This window comes from Castanea sativa, chromosome 11, assembly GCF_040712315.1.
Source record: "Castanea sativa cultivar Marrone di Chiusa Pesio chromosome 11, ASM4071231v1".
Lineage (NCBI taxonomy): Eukaryota > Viridiplantae > Streptophyta > Magnoliopsida > Fagales > Fagaceae > Castanea > Castanea sativa.
In genome coordinates this window covers 25,416,587-25,436,213 of record NC_134023.1, presented here as the reverse complement: position 1 = coordinate 25,436,213, position 19,627 = coordinate 25,416,587, and positions in this window count along the sequence as shown.

Here is a 19,627-nt window from a genome sequence, read left to right as displayed (position 1 = left end):
AATCGTTTGAAGAGGAAGTTACGCCGTGCTAAACGTAAGGTTTCCCCGTCCTCATCTAGTTCTTCCTCAGAGAAGGATAGGGGAGTTGGTTACAGTTCAAGGTCATATTCCCCCACTAGCGCAACATCCTCCGGTGAGGAGGACGACCAATCAACTCGCAGACGTAAGAAGCTTCGTTCTAGGGGCTTAGGCAACGATACCATGAGTAGGGCGTTGCACCAACTCTCTAAATCTCCGTTTTCACGGAGGATTGAGAGGGGGAGGCTTCCTAGGAGGTTCACCCAGCCCACCTTTACCATCTATAATGGCCGGACTGATCCGGTGGAGCACGTGAGTCACTTCAACCAGAGGATGGCAGTGCACTCTCACAACGAGACTTTGATGTGTAAAGTCTTCCCCTCCAGCTTGGGACCTGTGGCTATGAGATGGTTTAACGGTCTCAAATCGGGGTCTGTAGGCTCGTTTGGGGAACTAACTAGGGCATTTGCTTCGCGGTTCATTACTTGTAGCAAAGTCCCTCGGCCATTGGACTCGTTGCTATCCATGGTCATGAAGGAAGGGGAGACACTAAAAGCATACTCCGACAGATACTGGGAGATGTTTAATGAAATAGACGGCGACTTTGATGAGGTGGCGCTTAATACCTTTAAGGTGGGCCTCCCTACTGATCACGACCTACGAAAGTCTTTGACGAAAAAGCCCGTCCGTAGCGTACGCCGTCTTATGGATCGTATTGATGAATATAAAAGGGTAGAGGAAGACCAGCAGCAGGGAAAAGGAAAGGAGAAGGTTATCCCGCAGGAGAGAAGGGATTTCAGGTCGGACAGATATCACAACAACAAGCCGAGGAGGGATTACTTCGGACAATCCGGCTTGGCAGCACCCCAGGCTGTAAATACTGTGTTCCGAGAACCAGTGCATCAGTTATTAGAAAAAGTTCGTAAGGAGCCCTTCTTCAGATGGCCTGGCAAGATGGCAGGGGACCCTGCGAGAAGAAATCAAAACCTTTTCTGTCAATACCATCAGGATGTGGGCCACACTACTGAGAACTGTCGGACCCTGTGGAATCATTTAGAGCAGCTCGTCAGTGAGGGAAAGTTAAAGCAGCACTTGTGTCATCCCACTGGGCAGGTCAGTCAAGTTGGTTCAAACAACCAGAGGAACAGTTCGTCTCGGCCAGCATTGGGAACAATTAATGTTATCTTCGCTGCACCTGGTAGGACCGGCTCAGGTCCCACTAGGGTTATGGCAGTTTCCCATCCGCAGGCCGAGGATGTGGGTAGTAGGCCGAAGAGATTAAAGAGTACTTTACCTGTCTTGGGTTTTTCCGAGGAGGATAAAGTGGGGACTATCCAGCCCCATGACGATGCTCTTGTGGTTACCCTCAGGATAGGGAATTATGACGTGAAGAGGGTGATGATAGATCAGGGCAGCGGTACAGATATCATGTACCCTGATCTATTTAAGGGGTTAAGGTTGGAGTTGGAAGATTTAACTCCTTATGACTCACCTCTTATTAGCTTTGAAGGGAGAGCCGTTGTGCCAAAAGGACAGATCCGTTTACCCGTTCAATCCGGCACAGAAACGGTTGAAGTAGATTTCATTGTGGTTGACGCGTACTCTCCATATACAGCCATCCTCGCCAGGCCATGGCTGCACGCTCTGGGAGCCGTCTCCTCTACCTTGCACGTTAAGGTTAAATTCCCCTCGGGGGAACATGTTGAGGAAATCCTCGGCAGCCAGGTAGTGGCCAGGCAATGCATATCGGCTGCAGTACTTCGTCAGTCAGAAGTCGAGTTATCAACCTTGCCCATCCAGGAGTCATAGCAATTAACAGCTCCGGAGGCACCTGGAGCGATGACAGAAGATGAGGCTGTTTGCGAGGAGTTAGAGAAGTTTGTAATAGCAGATGATCCAGAGAGGTTCTTCCAAGTTGGCATACTTTTGCCATACCAAGAGAAGATGGAGTTGTTGGAATTCCTGAAGGACAATATAGATGTCTTTGCGTGGGACCCTTATGAGGCTCCAGGCGTAGATCCGAGCTTTATTTGTCATCGTTTAAACGTCAATCCGGCCATCGTTCCGAGGAGGTAGCCACCTCGGCGATCTTCCCGAGAACATTCTGAGGCTGTGAAGGAAGAGGTTCTTAAACTCAAAAGGGCGGGGGCTATCAAAGAAGTTTTCTACCCTGAATGGTTGGCTCATACTGTTGTCGTTAAGAAGAAAAACGGCAAGTGGAGAGTATGTGTGGACTTTACTGATCTGAACAAGGCCTGTCCTAAAGATTCTTTCCCAATGCCACGGATTGATCAACTGGTAGATGCTACTGTCGGACATCCTCGGATGAGTTTCTTGGACGCCTTTCAGGGTTACCACCAAATTCCCTTGGCGTTAGAGGATCAGGAGAAGACTGCTTTCATTACTCCAACGGGGAACTATCATTATAAGGTCATGCCATTTGGGTTAAAAAATGCTGGGGCTACTTATCAAAGAATGATGACCCGAATGTTTGAACAGCAACTGGGGAAAACCATAGAAGTATACGTGGATGATATGGTGGTAAAGAGTAAGACGGTACCTTCGCACATGACAGATTTGGCCGACACCTTCCAGATGCTGAGGAAGTATAAGTTGCGCCTTAACGCCTCCAAGTGTTCTTTTGGCGTGGGATCTGGAAAGTTCTTAGGATATATGATCACTCATAGGGGCATAGAGGTGAACCCAGTGCAGGTTAAGGCTATTCAGAATTTGCAGCCGCCTCGGAACCCAAAGGAGATTCAGAAATTGACCGGAATGATTGCTGCGTTGAACAGATTTATTTCTCGGTCGGTGGGACCGGTGCCGTCCTTTCTTTCAGTTGTTGAACAAGTGGAAAGGATTTCAATGGACCGAGGATTGTGAGTCAGCTTTCCAACAGCTTAAGCAATATCTTTCTCGGCCACCCATTTTATCTCGCCCTGAGGTAGACGAGGTTTTATTCGCTTATCTGGCCGTGGCTATTCATGCGGTGAGTCTAGTTCTTATAAGGAATGAAAATGGAGTGCAGAGGCCGATCTACTATGTTAGTAAGTCCTTGAATGAGGCCGAGGTGCGCTATCTGCCCTTGGAAAAAGCGCTTCTGGCAGTAGTCCACGCCACGCGTAAACTCCCTCACTATTTCCAGTCTCATACTGTGGTTGTTTTGACCCAGTTGCCTCTCAAGGCTGTGTTGCGCGCGTGCTGATTATTCAGCGAGTGGCAAAATGGGGAACCATTTTGGGAGCCTTTGATGTTAAGTACAAGCCTCGCACCTCGGTGAAAGGTCAGGTCCTCGCTGATTTGGTGGCAGAGTTTGCTGAACCATTGTTAGAAGAAACTTCAAAGGAAGCACACATGGGTGAAAAATCAGTTGGTGTGATCACAGCCGTATCGCCCTCGGCTTGGAAAGTTTATGTGGATGGGGCTGCTAATCATAAAGGGTCTGGCGTTGGACTTGTTCTAATGTCCCCTGAAGGAATTGTCTTTGAAAAATCTTTGAGATTGGCCTTCTCGGCTACTAATAATGAGGCCGAGTATGAAGCGGTCTTGGTAGGCATGCAAATGGTACATAAGATGGGTGGCAAGGAAATCCATTTGTTCTCGGACTCTTAGTTAGTAGTCGGCCAAGTCATGGGTACCATGGAAGCTAGAGATTCCAGAATGCAGGAATATTTGGCCCAGGTCAAGCGTCAGCAGGCTGAATTCGACTCCTTTGCCTTAGCCCATGTCTCTAGGAGTGGAAATACTCATGCAGATTCTTTGGCTACGTTGGCAACATCCTCGGCTCAAGGTCTACCAAGGGTTATTCTCGTTGAGGATTTGGTAGAACCTTCTCTTGTAGCTGCAAACGCACCTCGCATCCATCTAATAAGGCCTGGTCCTAGTTGGATGGATTCGATCATATCTTTTCTCAAAAATGACATCCTTCCCGAAGACAAAGTTGAAGCAGAAAAGGTACGTCGAAAGGCGCCGCGTTTCTGGTTGTCCGAGGACCAGAAGCTATACAAACGATCCTTTTCGGGACCGTATTTGTTGTGTGTACACCCTGAATCAACAGAATCATTACTGGAGGAATTGCATGAGAGAATTTGTGGAAGCCACACTGGAGGAAGGTCCTTAGCCCATAGAGCCCTAACTCAGGGTTATTGGTGGCCCAATATGCAGAGGGAGGCTCAGGACTATGCCAGAAAGTGTGATCAATGTCAGAGGTTCGCCCCTAATATCCACCAACCTGGAGGGGTTCTTAACCCTCTGTCTAGCCCTTGGCCTTTCGCACAATGGGGCCTGGACATTGTAGGGCCATTTCCGAGAGCTGCTGGCAACAAAAGATGGCTGCTCGTGGGAACAGACTATTTCACTAAATGGGTTGAAGCTGAGCCATTAGCCAATATCCGAGATGTTGATTCCAAGAAATTTATATGGAAAAATATTGTTACTAGATTTGGTATACCGCATACACTTGTCTCAGATAATGGCGTTCAATTTGACAGCAACGCCTTTAGGCAATATTGTGGTGACATGGGTATCACAAATAGATATTCTACCCCAGCTTATCCTCGAGGGAATGGGCAGGCCGAGGCCGTTAACAAGGTCATAGTCAATGGGCTCAAGAAGAGGTTGGATGATGCGAAAGGCAGATGGGTAGAAGAGCTCCCTCATGTTCTGTGGACATATCGGACCACACCGCGCAGGTCCACTGGAGAAACACCATTCTCAATGACTTATGGAGCCGAGGCGGTGATACCACTAGAATCTGGTTTTCCTACTCTAAAGACAAGTTCTTTTAGCCCAGAGAATAACCAGGGACTTCTAGAGAAAGATCTTGATTTACTTGAGGAACGGCGTGAGGCAGCTATGGTCCAATTGGCTTATTATCAGCAGAAGTTAAAACGAGGATATGATGCCCACGTGAAGCTAAGGCCACTTGCACCTGGTGATCTTGTATTAAGGAAAGTTGTAGGCACTTCTAAGAACCCAGCATGGGGTAAGCTAGGACCTAACTGGGAAGGCCCCTATCGCATTGTTTCAATAGCAGGCATAGGGTCGTATAGGCTAGCTGACCTAGATGAACGAGTTGTACCACGTCCATGGAATGTAAATAATCTTAGAAGGTATTATTATTAATCAAATAAGCTTTTGTTAATTAATATTTCAAAATTATGGCTAGCTCTCATATTTGAAGTTACAATTTTTAAGAATCAAACAGAAACTTGGTTAAGTGCAGTCCTCGGACCACAAACCTTGTGGAAATTGATGTCTTGTCATTTGTTAAACAGAACCTTAGTTATGCCGGGTCTTCGGACCTCCTACTTTGGGAAAATTAACATTTGAAGTTACAATTTTTAAGAATCTAGAAGAAACTTGGTTAAGTGCAGTCCTCGGACCACAAACCTTGTGGAAATTGATGTCTTGTCATTTGTTAAACAGAACCTTAGTTATGCCGGGTCTTCGGACCTCCTACTTTGGGAAAATTAACATTTGAAGTTACAATTTTTAAGAATCAAACAGAAACTTGGTTAAGTGCAGTCCTCGGACCACAAACCTTGTGGAAATTGATGTCTTGTCATTTGTTAAACAGAACCTTAGTTATGCCGGGTCTTCGGACCTCCTACTTTGGGAAAATTAACATTTGAAGTTACTGTTCTTAAGAATCAAACAGAACTTGGTTAAGTGCAGTCCTCGGACCACAAACCTTGTGGAAATTGATGTCTTGTCATTTGTTAAACAGAACCTTAGTTATGCCGGGTCTTCGGACCTCCTACTTTGGGAAAATTAACATTTGAAGTTACTGTTTTAAAGAATCAAACAGAAACTTGGTTAAGTGCAGTCCTCGGACCACAAACCTTGTGGAAATTGATGTCTTGTCATTTGTTAAACAGAACCTTAGTTATGCCGGGTCTTCGGACCTCCTACTTTGGGAAAATTAACATTTGAAGTTACTGTTTTAAAGAATCAAACAGAAACTTGGTTAAGTGCAGTCCTCGGACCACAAACCTTGTGGAAATTGATGTCTTATCATTTATAGTTACAATTTTGAAGAATTAAACGAAAGATTGCTTAAGATTTATCTTCGGACGATGATTTTGATTAAACTTAACTTCTGATTGTGTCTGGATGTTAATACCTTACTGTTTATTAACTCGGATCTTAAGTTTTATATCTTTAAGTATTGAGTAAATTTGTGTAAGGAATGGTCCTCGGATCTTACATCCTACTAGAAACAGTGTTATGCATTATAAGGGCTTAATCGTTATATGAAGTCCTCTTTCCTTTTTAATCAAGGCATTGTTCAAACGTATTAACTATGTCACCTTGTATTAAATCTTTAGTAATATACGCATGATTATGTGGAGTTAGATTTTTATACTCTGAGAAACTTTTGATGGGACTTAATGGGAAACTTTTGTAATAAGTACAAAAAAAGAGTAAAGTAGAAACAGAGACAATCGAAGTGAAAAGTAAATGAAATCGTTCTTCATTAATCAATTGAGTATGCATTACATATAATTCAAAAAAAAAAAATGAAAAAAGAGAAGCCCTAAGCTAAGTCCTAAGCTGTTGGAGGAGGATCTTGCTGAGAGGTACTAGTGCCCTCGGTCTTTCTCAACTCCAGCTCAAAAGGAGTCATAATCTGCTTTCCTTTATCCACTGTCGTTGTTGAAAGGACGATGGGTTCCACTGTCTGGCTCAAGTCCTTCTCTGCATCCACTCCTCCTTCCTTCTCTTTATTGGAACCAGAAGGTTCTGTAGGATCAGGAATTTGCTGTGGGACCATCGGAGGTAGGGCAGGAAGAGTTGTCTCGGGGGTAGGAGTAGCAGCAGGAGCCTCTTCAATCTCCTGTATTTCTAGGGGAAGCCAAACGTTCTCGGACTTCCTCAAATCCGAAGATTGAGGAACTCCTGCTACGTTTAAAGCTTCCCCCCATACCTTTTGACAGTATTCGCGGCATAAAGCCGCGAACTCCTCTGTCAGCTGCTCCTCGGTGGTGGCTACCCCTTCATCGAAACTTGCCTGCTTGGCAGCTTGAAGAGAGAGTTGGAAGGAGCTGGCTTCTTCCTTCATCAGCGCCAGTTGCTTCTTAAGATCCGAGCACTCCCTTTGAGCTTGGGAGAGCTCTTCATCTCTTTCACGAAGGAGCTTGCGTTGTCCTTCTATCTGGGTCTTCATGGTCTTCAAGTTTGACTCGACCCCATTCTTCTCTCTCCTCAGCTCTGCTACCTCCGAGGTCAGCTTCTCGTTCTCGGCAAGGGCTGTACCTAAGGTTTTCTCAGTCTCCAGCCTTATTTCGAGCTCAGTTCTGGCTACTTTCCGAGTGTCTTCAATAAACTTTTCAGCTACAAAGACCTCTTGAATAGCCTGTAACAAAGTATGATGGAGTTAGGAATAACAAAAAAAACTTACCTATAAATATTATTAAAAGTGGAATCTTCCTAAAAAAAAAAAAAAAAAAAAAAGGAGAAAAACTTACCAGTGCTAAGTCTCTTTTTAGAGAGAGGAATAGTTGTGGCTGGCCCATCTTTTCCAAGGTCTCCATGTCCTTGGGCAGCAGAAGAGGACGTTCCAAGACCTCGGCCAGGTGGTGGGCATGGCCTTGTTGAACCGCCCTTATACTGGACTGGCAGGAGATAGGAGCGCCGTCCAGCCTTAGATCGGGGGACCAGGTGGCCGGTGCTCGGCGCACTACAGCCTCATCCCTGATTTCCCCAAGTTCAACTGAACGGGCTCTACCCTTGCACTTGTCCAGCTTCTGCTGCTGGGCCGGTGGGAGTTGTTGGCGCGGTTTCTTGGGGTCTTTAGTAATCGTCCCATCATTATCCCCCTTCCTCTTCTTCTTGGGATCCTCGGCTAGCAGTTTGGGCTCAGCTGAAGGAGGAGGAGGAGGTAAAGCTGGGGGAACTTGGGACGTCCCCGTTTTCTTCTTCTCTGCAACTTTGGCAGCCCTGTTGGTGAGGAGACCCTCCATTCGTCCCATGTCTTCTTCTACGTCGTCCTCGGGAAGGGCAACTACAAACCCTGCAATTCCAGAGGTCTCGGTGGCTTCTTCTTCCTCGTCGGAAAGTACCACAAACTGGTTCCCGCGAGGTCTCTCGGTGTCTTCGAGATGGAATTGATCTATCTCGTCGTCGAGTGTGTGTGAAGAAGACACCTGCTCTTCTGGAATGACAGTTGTTTGTGAGTGCACGGCAAGGGGGACTGCAGCTATCGTCCGGTTGTACAAAATGGTGTTAGGAGCGTCCGGGAGGTCACGGTCGTCCAAAAAGTGGGGCCGAGCTACGTTTATCCTCTTTCGTCTTCGGTCGCCTGCAATAATGGCGTCCTCTATCTCCTGGAAGTCTTTGGAAAGGGGAGTGTATCCGAGAATGAGGTGAGCAGCCCGGAGTTGTAAGTCTTCGCTAACGAACACCTCGGAGCGAAGTACTCGGTTTAGATCGGCAACGTTACAGTGACTCAGACGAGGACGCACGTGCTGCTTATCTGCAAAAAAGACGTCAAAACAAATAAACCTGGTCAGATTCACACAAATTTTTAACAAATTTAAGTAAATACAAATACGCATTTCTGTGTGTGTGTTATGAGAAGTTGTGTTGTGGGAGATTAATCCTATGGCGTCGCACCTGGATCCCCCCACTGAACTGGGCAGTGGAGGCCGTCGTGCCAGTTCCCGGACACTATCAAGTAGTCGTCCTTCATGCCTTTGTTTGATTTGGGCAGACAGGAGATTAGCCTAACGGTGCTAGACCGAGATTTAATATAATAACCTACTTTAGAAAGTTTGTGGGACTCATATAGGAACACGACATCGTGCCATGTGAGGTTTAAACCCATCTGCTCGTTTAGAGCATCTACACTACCTAGAACTCTAAAAACGTTTGGAAGGCATTGGTCGGGACACAACCGGTGGTTGCGAAGATACTCCCTCATTACGGGTTTCATTGGAAGGGTCATCCCACCCTCTATGAAGGCTATCATAGGGATGATAACCTCTTCCTCTTTCCTAGAACCGGCCACGGCTGTTGCCGGGCAGTATTCTAGCCCTACGTCGCTGGGAATATGGTATTTGGCTCTAAAGCCCTCCATCCCAGCGGCGGTATCCACTAGACACTTGAATTTTCCCATTACAGAAAGACGATAGACTAAACTCTAGAAGGGAGAGTGTTTGAAGTAATAGCCGAGGACAAATATCGAGGAGAAAAGGTTAAGAATAGGAGCAAGAACTTACAAGGTTGAAGGTGTGCAAATCTCCACGGTTTTTAGCAAAGTAAGGTATGATGGCTGATGTCTTGATGGGATTACCCCCTGAGGAATTAAATGAAGGCGCGGGTTCCCGAAGCGTCACGACGTGCGAAAAGGCGGCCTCGAAATTATGTCTGTCCCGCCTAAAATTTCGTGGAGTAATGAGAACCGTTGGATGCCCATTTCACCGTTGAACGTGGGAGACAAAGAGTAACTTACAGTAATAAATGCGCGCGTTTTTGAAAATAAAACCGCCAAGTGTCATCTTCTGGGACGCGAAATGATTTCCACACGTGCCATCACTTATAAAGTGTGTGGAGTGGATCCTCGTCAGATCAAAACCCTATTTTTCTCCTCGGATGTCGAAAATTAGAGTTTTGAGGGGCTATTGTGGGGAGTAAAAAGATCTTAATAGGGATATGGGCCGTTGGGCCTTGCTAAGGAAGGCCGACCTGCTCTTGGGTTTAGGGCTTGTTGGTACTTTAGGTCGGCCCATACGCCGAGGATCCGAGGATTCAGCCGAGGATGTTTTTCCCCTCGGACTGACACCAGAGAACCCGGGACTTCATGGTACAGGTTAGGGAATGACACGGTCAAGACCAGTGGTTAAAGGGGGTGAACCCTTGAATGTCCTAGAAGCGCCGATGTTGGGAAAGTGTCAAAGGTAAAGGCTGCTACCTCCACATTAAAGACCCTGCACCTACCACCCTGGCCGCATTAATGGGGAGGTGACACTTGAACAGTGGAAGGGAAACTTCTAGTTACTGTTCAAAGGCACTAAGAAAAGAAATATCTATGCTAAGGGAGGAGTTGGGGCAACACGTGTATAAAGTATTAAGAAAAAGAGTATTTAAGGAAGGACCTAGAACAGAAATAAGGATGGACTTTTTGTAACCTAAAAAGAAAAAAGACAAAGAGAAAGATATAATATAAGAACAGCTCTCGGCTTACGTCCGAGGAGGCCCAGTTACAATATTCCTTGTTGTTTTCAATTACATGCAATCTTTAGTTTGTCATTTAATCCTCACAAACTTCTAACCTGGGTTTCAAGCCCACACTCTACAAATTCTTATTGTTTAAGGCTCATTGGGCCTGAGCCCATAACTGTTCTTGGGTCCAGGTGCAATTGTGCCCTTACAAAACCTTCTCAAAAAAAAAAAAAAAAAATCTTTTGATGAAAAAAATTGACAAAAATAAAGACCAGAATTTGGAAGAATGACACATTTAATAACCATAAAAATGCTATGTCTATAATAATTTTACTGACAATTCTTAGATGAGAAGATTATCTGATTATGCGTGTGCATGGTATTACTATAAAGTAAGAAAAAACATATATAGGAACTTTATGTGCTCATGGTGCACCTAGCTGACCACGTGTGGACGCTACTATAAAATGGGAAATTCTGGCATTTAAACACATAGTGCGGTTCACACATTGTATAGCTCCTTAAAGTCCTTTGTCTCGACTCTCGAACATAGAATGCATAATACGTAAACTGTGACGAAACCACCTCTGAGACTAAGATGATCTAATCTATATAGAACTATATAAAACCGAAGCTTTTGAAGCTCTCACCATTTTCCACGTCATCAATACTTATATAAATAATAATAAATTTTGTTTTTTTACCAAATACAAATTACAAACCCAACTCTTTTTTTTTTTTTTTTTACTGAAGAAGGTAGAACCCGATTCTTATTAAAACCTAACTACAAAAGAAGCCTCTCCTTGAAAAAAAAAAAAAAGGAGCCTAAACGCAGAAATCAGCTGCAACCTTCTCAAACCTATCTCTCAAACGCAAAATCAGCCCTAACAAAACCCTCGATCACACTCTCTCTATTTCAAACTCACTCCCATCTCCTTTTTCTTCTTTCACTCTCTCATTCAAAGGCTTCAGTTTTATCTATATATATAAAACTGAAACTTTTGAAGCTTCCACAATTTTTCGCGTCATCAATACTTATCTAAATAATAATAAATCTTTTTTTTTTACCAAATACAAATTACAAACCTGACTCCTTTTTTTTTTTACTGAAGAAGGTAGAACCCGATTCTTATTAAAACCTAACTACAAAAGAAGCCTCTCCTTGAAAAAAAAAAATCTACAAAAGGAGCCTAAACGCAGAAATCAGCCGCAACCTTCTCAAACCTATCTTTCAAACGCAAAATCAGCCCTAACAAAACCCTCGATCAAACTCTCTCTATTTCAAACTCACTCCCATCTCCTTCTTCTTCTTTAACTCTCTCATTCAATGCAGCTTCCTCCTTTTCTCAGCCACAACTCCTCTGGCTGATGTCAATTTTGATTCATGGTTATTTTGTTCTTGAGTTTTTATCATCTGAGCATTGATTATTTTTTGGCCCCCTTTCTGGGCATGTGATTTTTAGGACTGACTTGAAGAATTTGGATCCTTTTCCGTTTCTGATGTTGGACAATTTTTAAGGTATGAAAAATTCCAATCTGATATTTTTCAAGTTTCAATTTTATTTGATTGATATGGGTTAAAATTCATATTGAAATTGGTTTAAATGGAATAGAGCCTCAAAGTTATGTTTTAATTATATGTCTTCAATTAGGTTTTCTATCGATATAGGGATTTCAAATTCTATAGGTTTTGTAAGAAAACATTGTAAATATCGATGGGTTTCATAGTGGAGATAGTATCAATTTAATGGGGTTTTTTTTTCTGTGTTTTTGAAAGGTCTAAGATAATTCATATTGATGTAGATTGTGGTTTCAAAATTTTCAGTGATATGTATGGGATGTGTGTTGCAGATGGTTATGGTTTGTTTCAGTTTCGGGTTGCTGGAGTTTTTAATATCGTTTTTTATCCGAATTTGTTTTAATTTAGGCTTATGTTTGGGCATGTGATTTTTTGAAAGAAAAAGAAAGACATGTCTTTCCATTTGATTTTTGAATTTGATTGTGATTATCAATTTTTCATATACTTACTAATATATCTATTGTTTATATGTCTTATTGTGGTACAAATCGAATACTTTAGTGGGGTTTTTCAAACTTGGGCTTCTTCCCAGTTAAGTGATGATATTATGATTTCTTTTGATTACATTTTTGTTTATGGTATCTTAATTTCTAATGTTGTTTCCACTTTGCAATTTTTATTTCATGTTAAATTATGCTTGATATGACTTTTGATTTTAGTTCTAATATCACATTAGCTACTGAGCATGTGAATCTGTTTCCAACTACTAAAGCTTAGAATGACCTGTTTTTTATGCTGTCTTCCAGATCTTGCACATTTGTTTGCTGCCTCATAAAGATTGCAATCTCTGTAATCCTATACCTCTATCCTCTATAATCATAATGCACCTGGAAAAAAAAAAAATCACTATAGTTTGTCAAATATTTTTTTGAAATGTTAAAAGCTCTTTTTCAGTTAAAATTCTTCCTATATATATATATATGATAGTACAAAACTGATCTCTAATCTAAATGATTTACTAAAACTTTTGGGTGTAATTTACAGTTAGTTGAAAAGGATCCAAAAGCAACTATAGTTTTGACAGACATACATTGATCCATGTCTAGATTTAGAAATATAGATTATGTTACTTTCTTTTTTGCGTGCTTGGAGTTGCAAAGGATGTAGGAGTTAATTCTCTCGCTGTTGTTTTTGCGAGTTTGATTTAGGCGGTCATTTACTGCACTATTACTGATATTCGTTATTCAATTTTTTACAAATTATTTTAATTAAAAAAACTTTAAAAAATACTTATTTTGTAGGTTCTACTTTCATTTTTGGATAAAGAGCTACATACTTAACTGCATCGACTCAAGGTTTGTTAACAATTTCTATAAAAAAAAAAAATTTAAAAGTTCCTGTTGCATAAAAGTTATATATAAATAGTCAATATAAAACCAGTAATCAGATCATTTACTGCTTTGCTACTAATACATGTATTGCACAATTTGTCTGATGTAGATAGTTTTGTTTATGTAATCTATATTTGTTCATTATTCTGTTTACTTGCTAAATAAAAGAAAAATGAGAAACAAAAGAAAAATGACTTTTGTTTTTAGTCTATTTTCATTTTTAAAAATTTTAAAAAGTATATTTAACTTAGCTAAGTTGTTATACAAATAAAAGAAATATTTCTTTTAAACAGTTGGAACATATTGTTTATTGCGATTGTTATACTCATTAAAATTGTTTATTGTTGTTTTTCCAATAATTCATTGTGAGAAGGTAAAATATTTCCATTAAATGGTTGGAAGGTAAAATATTTGTTTTCAATCATACAACCTGCCCTTGAATATTTTGTATCTATAAAAATTCTTCTCTTGGCTTCAACTCAAACTTTTCTCATAAAGAATACTACTTTTGTTAGTGGGAAAGAAAGGAAAAACAGCTACCGTACATCATCTATAAAGGAAAAACCAAACAGCTCGACAACCGAATCTATTATGTGTTAGACAGCACCTTTAAAATAATATACTCGACTGTTTTGTTCTTATTACAGAATCTGAATCTAAATTCCCAAAATTTTTGAATGTTTACATAAATTTATGATCTTTTTCACTCATTTTTATTGCATTAAACGACGTCATTGGGTTATTTTGGCATTTTAAAAGGTGCAGGAGTAGTGGAGAAAGTAGAGTTAGAGGTGTAGATAAAGGAATATAAGCATGAGGAATTAGTTAAAGCCCTTGAAAACTTTCAAAACAGGTATTATATATTTCTATTCTTTTTGTTTGTTTATCTAATTCTTTGACAATTGAAAAGAATTAGATTCCCATAGGTGTATAAAATTTGTTAACCCTGACAAACTTTAGTAGTTTTGGAGATCCTTAAACATTTTTGGCAGTCATAAATAAAAAATTAAGTTCTTTCTCAATCTAACATTTTAATCTATTTAGATTTTTATAATTTGGGTGTGTTATTGATGGTTGATATACGTGCGGATTTGTTTGGTCTGTTATCCGCTCATCATGTAACTCCCTTGATATCCTTGCTCCAGGAGGTATAAAACAACGCAAGAAAGCTTGGCGAGCTAAAACTTTTAGAGTTACTTCCTTTCCAATCGAGTCTAAAATGTTAACAATTTATGCTAGGTTTGTTAATTCTACTTCCAATAATCTCCCTCTATGTTCTTGATATTTGGTTCTTCATTTTGTGAATTTTAATTATTTTTATTCTGCTTCATTCATCTCTCTTCAAATATTACGATTATTTGTTGGTGATATTTCTGCATTATGGTGTTTTTAAAACAAGGCTGCTTTTGAATCAATTTGTATCTATGCTAATAGTGTATATATTGAGAATTTTAATAATAAAGGCATGGAAGATTTTGATAAAATCATGAATCTAAACTTTTGTTGAGGGCTGCAAAAGTAGGAAATGAAAATTCTGGAATTCTGCTTTTGTCTGCACAGTTTTGCAAGGCAGGAAGTTTATGATGGGGGAGCTTTAGTTGTAGAGTAGAGAGAAGAATGAAGCAATCCAAGAGAGACTCTTTGTGATACAGTGTAGAGTCAACAACAATATGCTTGCACTTGTTTTCTCATATTTAATATGATAACTTAAACAAGTCTTATGAAGAAGGTTATTTTTATTGATAAAATATAGTTAGTGAAGCTGTCCCCAGCAATTTAATAAGATTTTGTTGTTGATTTTGTTGTGGGAGCTTCAAAAGTTTCGGTTATATATAGATATATATAGATTAGTTATTAGTGCAGGTCATGTATTGTACTTTCTGTTAGTGTTTCTTTTAAATGTGATATGTAATCTTTTGATTTGAAATTTTACCCTTTTTGTTGTGAAGGCGTAATAACCAGTGATAGAACATCATATTATTTTTCATCTACTCAAATTGTAAATCACAACAACAAAAAGTATGTAAGCTTCTGCCTAGAATGAACATTGTAAATTGCTTCAAATGAGCAATAATTTTCTTTATTGTGAGTTATTCCTTAAAATCCAAAGCGAAAAGGTTCATTTAAGTTGACTAAATTTCTCTCAACCTGACAAAAAACGCATTTAATTTGATTAAAAAAATATTTAGCATTTCTAAGAACTTTCTCGTGCATCGCACGGGTTAGCAACTAGTTAATAATACCCCCGAACCCACAACTCCTTTAAGAAAGTATATATATAGTTAAAACTAGTTTCTTATATATTTAATGTAATTAAAAAATATATTTGATTTTTAAAAAATGTAGTCAATATTTAAAATTTTAAAAAATACTATTTTGTAAACTTTGTAAACAGTTTTTTTAATTGTTTAGTCACAAAAAAATAGGGATAAAAAAACAAAATTTTGGTAAATTTGAAGGACAAAAAAAACATTTTAAATAATTTATGAACAAAAAATAAATTTTTAAAGTTCAAAGATTAAAACAAACTTTTATTAAAGTTCAGTAACTAAAATAGTATTTAACTTTTTAAAATTTAAACCTCAAGAAATTGCATCAAATTCTTAATCAAGAATTAAGTTAGCTTAAAGAGACCCCAAAATGGAAATGGCCAATTGGTTAATTTACACCTATGGTCACCTTATAAAACATAAAATAAAAGGCTTATTATATGTTTGGCAAATGTTCTTTTTTCCCAATTTTCAGTTCTCAAAAACTAATTTCTATTTTGTAGAAAAAAAAAAACTTGTCAGTTAACTTAAAATAGACACAAAACAAAAAAGGTTTTCTAGTGTGTGTTTGGATACCGCTTATTTTGCTAAAAACTAAAAACTTATTACTGAAAACAATAAAAAAAATAATTTATGGGTTACTGCTCACAGCTGAAAACACTGTACATTTACCTTAATACATTGTTCATGTCCCATGAACAGTTTAAGAGGCGCTGGTCAAAAAAAAAAAAAGGCAAAAGTGCAGAAACGCTGGACACAGACGTAATCCAAACGGGCCTAATCTCAATTTTCAAAGGAAATTGAGAATAGCTAATGACCTATTTTCAATTTTGAAAACACAGAGAAGCCAAGTGCACTTATATTAATGACATATAGGCTTAGAATCCCCTGGCTGGAACCAAAGGCACAATAACAAAGGAATTAAATGGGTTAGACTTTGTTTAATTTATTTGGTTTAAAACCTAGAGTTAAATGAGATTTCGTGTTCAGCTTGTGGTCTTTTGTTTTGGAAAGATACGAGGCTTATGCGTTTACTGGGCTTGTTTTAGTCAGGCAACAAGTTAACGCATGTACCTTCTGGCATGGGATTGTTTAGACACATCTATTTGCTTTTAATTAATAAGTAAATACATTTTTTAAATTAGCCTAAAATCTATATATATATATATATATATATATATAATTGTTGTATTTGTACAAACCGTAAGGTGGAGTTTTGTTTCATGAAACGTTTGAGAGGCATTACTTTGTAAAACCTCAAAGGACACTGATGTAAGTTATCCTTTTTATCTATATAAAGAGAATTAGCGTAGCCTTTGGCTATAGAGTCTAAGGGAAATTGTTTTGAATTTTAGTACACCTTGATATATGAGTAACATCAAATATATTAGAATAAGCTATTATGATTTCTTAATTTTATATTGTGTCAACCATGAATTGATGCAGGATTTATATTTTTCTTTTTCTTTTTTCTTATAATTCTCATTATTACATGGTGATTTCTGTTTTTTTGGTACTCTGACCCCTTAAAAGATGAAATCCTAGTTTTGTCCCTTCATCTAAATAATTATTAATTTTAAATAACAAAATATTATGGAAAAATACACAATTTTTACAATCAACATATAAAACATGTATCAAACATTTTCTATATTTTTAAAAACTAATTCAATTTGCCAAAAGTATGGTAATTTTATGACAAAAATACAATTTTAGTCCTTACATTTTAAAGTCATAATCAATTTAGTCCATTTTATTTTCAAGTGGTAGTCAATTCGGTTCCTACCATCAACCCATTAACGGAAAATACTTACATTGCTAACAAATTGCACAATTTTAACACTTGAAGTTGACATAACTAACAAAATAATTATAATAGTTATATTTTATTTTAAAATGCCACATTAACATTTAAATTGAAAAAAAAAATTAAACCAAAAAAAATATATTAATTTTTCAATTTAAAATATTGAAAAAAAAATTGTAGTAACCCAGATTGTTTTGCACTTTCTCATGGTAGACAAACACAAATACACAAAGAAAAACTCTCTCCATTTTTCTCAGTCTAACCCAATATCTAGCTCTCTCTCTCTCTCTCTCTCTCCTTGATCTAAACAACTATGGCCACTGCTAATACCCACCACCACTCCAAGCAGTGGTTCTCTTGTTTCTCAAGGAAAAACCCCAATCTCTCTAAAACATTATCTATCCCCTTTCTCACTCACTTTTCTATTCTAAACATGGAAAAGCCTCCTTGCTCCACCTAGACACTCACAGACTACCACCATCACAGTGGTGGTCTTCGCCTCTTTGCCTAAACCTAGCCTCAGTGAAGATGATGATGAATCCTTAGGAGGAGGGAGGGTTTTGATGGTTTATGGGTTTGTTAGGTGAAAAAGTTTTAAATGTTTATGTACTTTGTTTCGTAAACTTGAATTAGACATGATAATGCTTAAAATCATTAGTAGGTCTATCACTCAAACCCACAGTCTTCCGTAATATACGAAGAGCCAAAAACATGAAGAATGAAAATACCTTCAGAGAACACCGATGTGGTGCTAGCCTAAGTCGACCCTCCAAAGATCAATTCAAAAACTCATAGTAATCTCAATGAACTCAAATGGAAGAGCTTGAAAATTGTGTTTTTCACCTACCTCAAAATAGGGTTGTCTTGGTGTTTATAGGGGTCTGTGGATGACGGGGAAAATGGCCCATTAGGCATGGATGCTAAAGAATATAGTTAGTAGGCTCCGGAAGGAAAGTATATAACATACTAACATCTCGACTCTCAGAGAGTCGATTTTCAACCTAAAAATCGAGTCTTTAAGACTCGATTTCCATGTTCTGATCAAATCTGATGTGGCCATTTTCCACGTGGTGGCCACCTGGAAATCGAGTCTTAGAGACTTGATTTACTTGTGAAAAATTAAATACTCTTAACGGACCAAGGGGGACTCCAGGTAGATATCGAGTCTTTTAGAGTCAGTTTTTAAAGGAAATCGAGTCTCAGAGACTCGATTTGTAATGTTTGGTCCACTTTAGTCCACGTGGCTAGGGCAGCTGCTTTTTATCACCCAATAATAAGTTTCTGAGCTCTGCCGTTTGCCATTGCAAAACAAAATCCAGCAGCTCTCTCTTCCTCTCTCTCTCACTCTCTCTCTCTCACTCTCATAGAAAACTTCAAATCAAACTCACCCTCCATTTACACATTCTCATGTCAAGTAAGGTTTTTATACACTCTCTCTAGTTGTTAGTTTTTTTTTTTTTTTTGAATAGTTGTTAGTTACATAGATGTAATGTTAAGGTTTTTTTATGGGTAGTTGTTAGTTACATATATGTAATGTTAGGTTTTTATGGGTATGTATCATTAGTTTTTTTTGTTTGGTTTGTAATTTTTCTTTATATTTTTTATAGAATGATTTGAATATTTGTGCATTTAGTTTTTTTTTTTTTTTTAATTTGAGTATGATTAATGAATTTTTTTTTTGTTTAGAAACAAATGGTAATGATTGAGTAGATATGTTAATGTGGGGTTTGTAGATGCATATGATGTAACAAGTTAGTGTATATATGCTAGGCTTTTTTTTTATTTTTTTTTATAAGAAGTAAAAAATATTTAAGATATATATTTGTATTGTTAGGCTTTTATCATGGCTATTTTTGTTGTTGTTTGGTTTAATATTTGTTATTATCTTTTTGTTAGAATGATTTGAAATTTTGTAGTGGGGGTAAGTGTTGTCTTTAGTTTTTTTATTTGTTTGAGTATGAAATAATAATGATTGAGTGTGTTTGTATGTGATGTGGAGTGAGTATATGCAAATGTGGGGTGTGTTGGATGTAAGAAGTTGTAATTTTCCTACTTTGAGTACATAAAAATGTTTTGTAATTGTGTTAAAATATGTCACTAACATATTACCCTTGACTCTAATAGGTTCACAATCTCTGAAGAATATTGACATAAATGTATACTACGGTGGTCCCCTTTTCAATCCTGAACAGATTGACGGATTCGCATTTCAAGGGCCGAGTATCGAATGCTATTACATGATGATACGTCGTAAGTTGAAGACATTGAATGATTTGAAGATGAAAATAATGAAAGAACTGAGTTTGAGCCCTACTTGTTATGACATAAATATTATTTATCGTTACCCACAAGAATTCCTTCATGAACGGATAAATTACAAGTACATGGCGATCAAAGAAGATAAACATGTAAAGGTCATGTTTAATAGGATCCAGAAAATGCCCCAAGTAAATGCTGC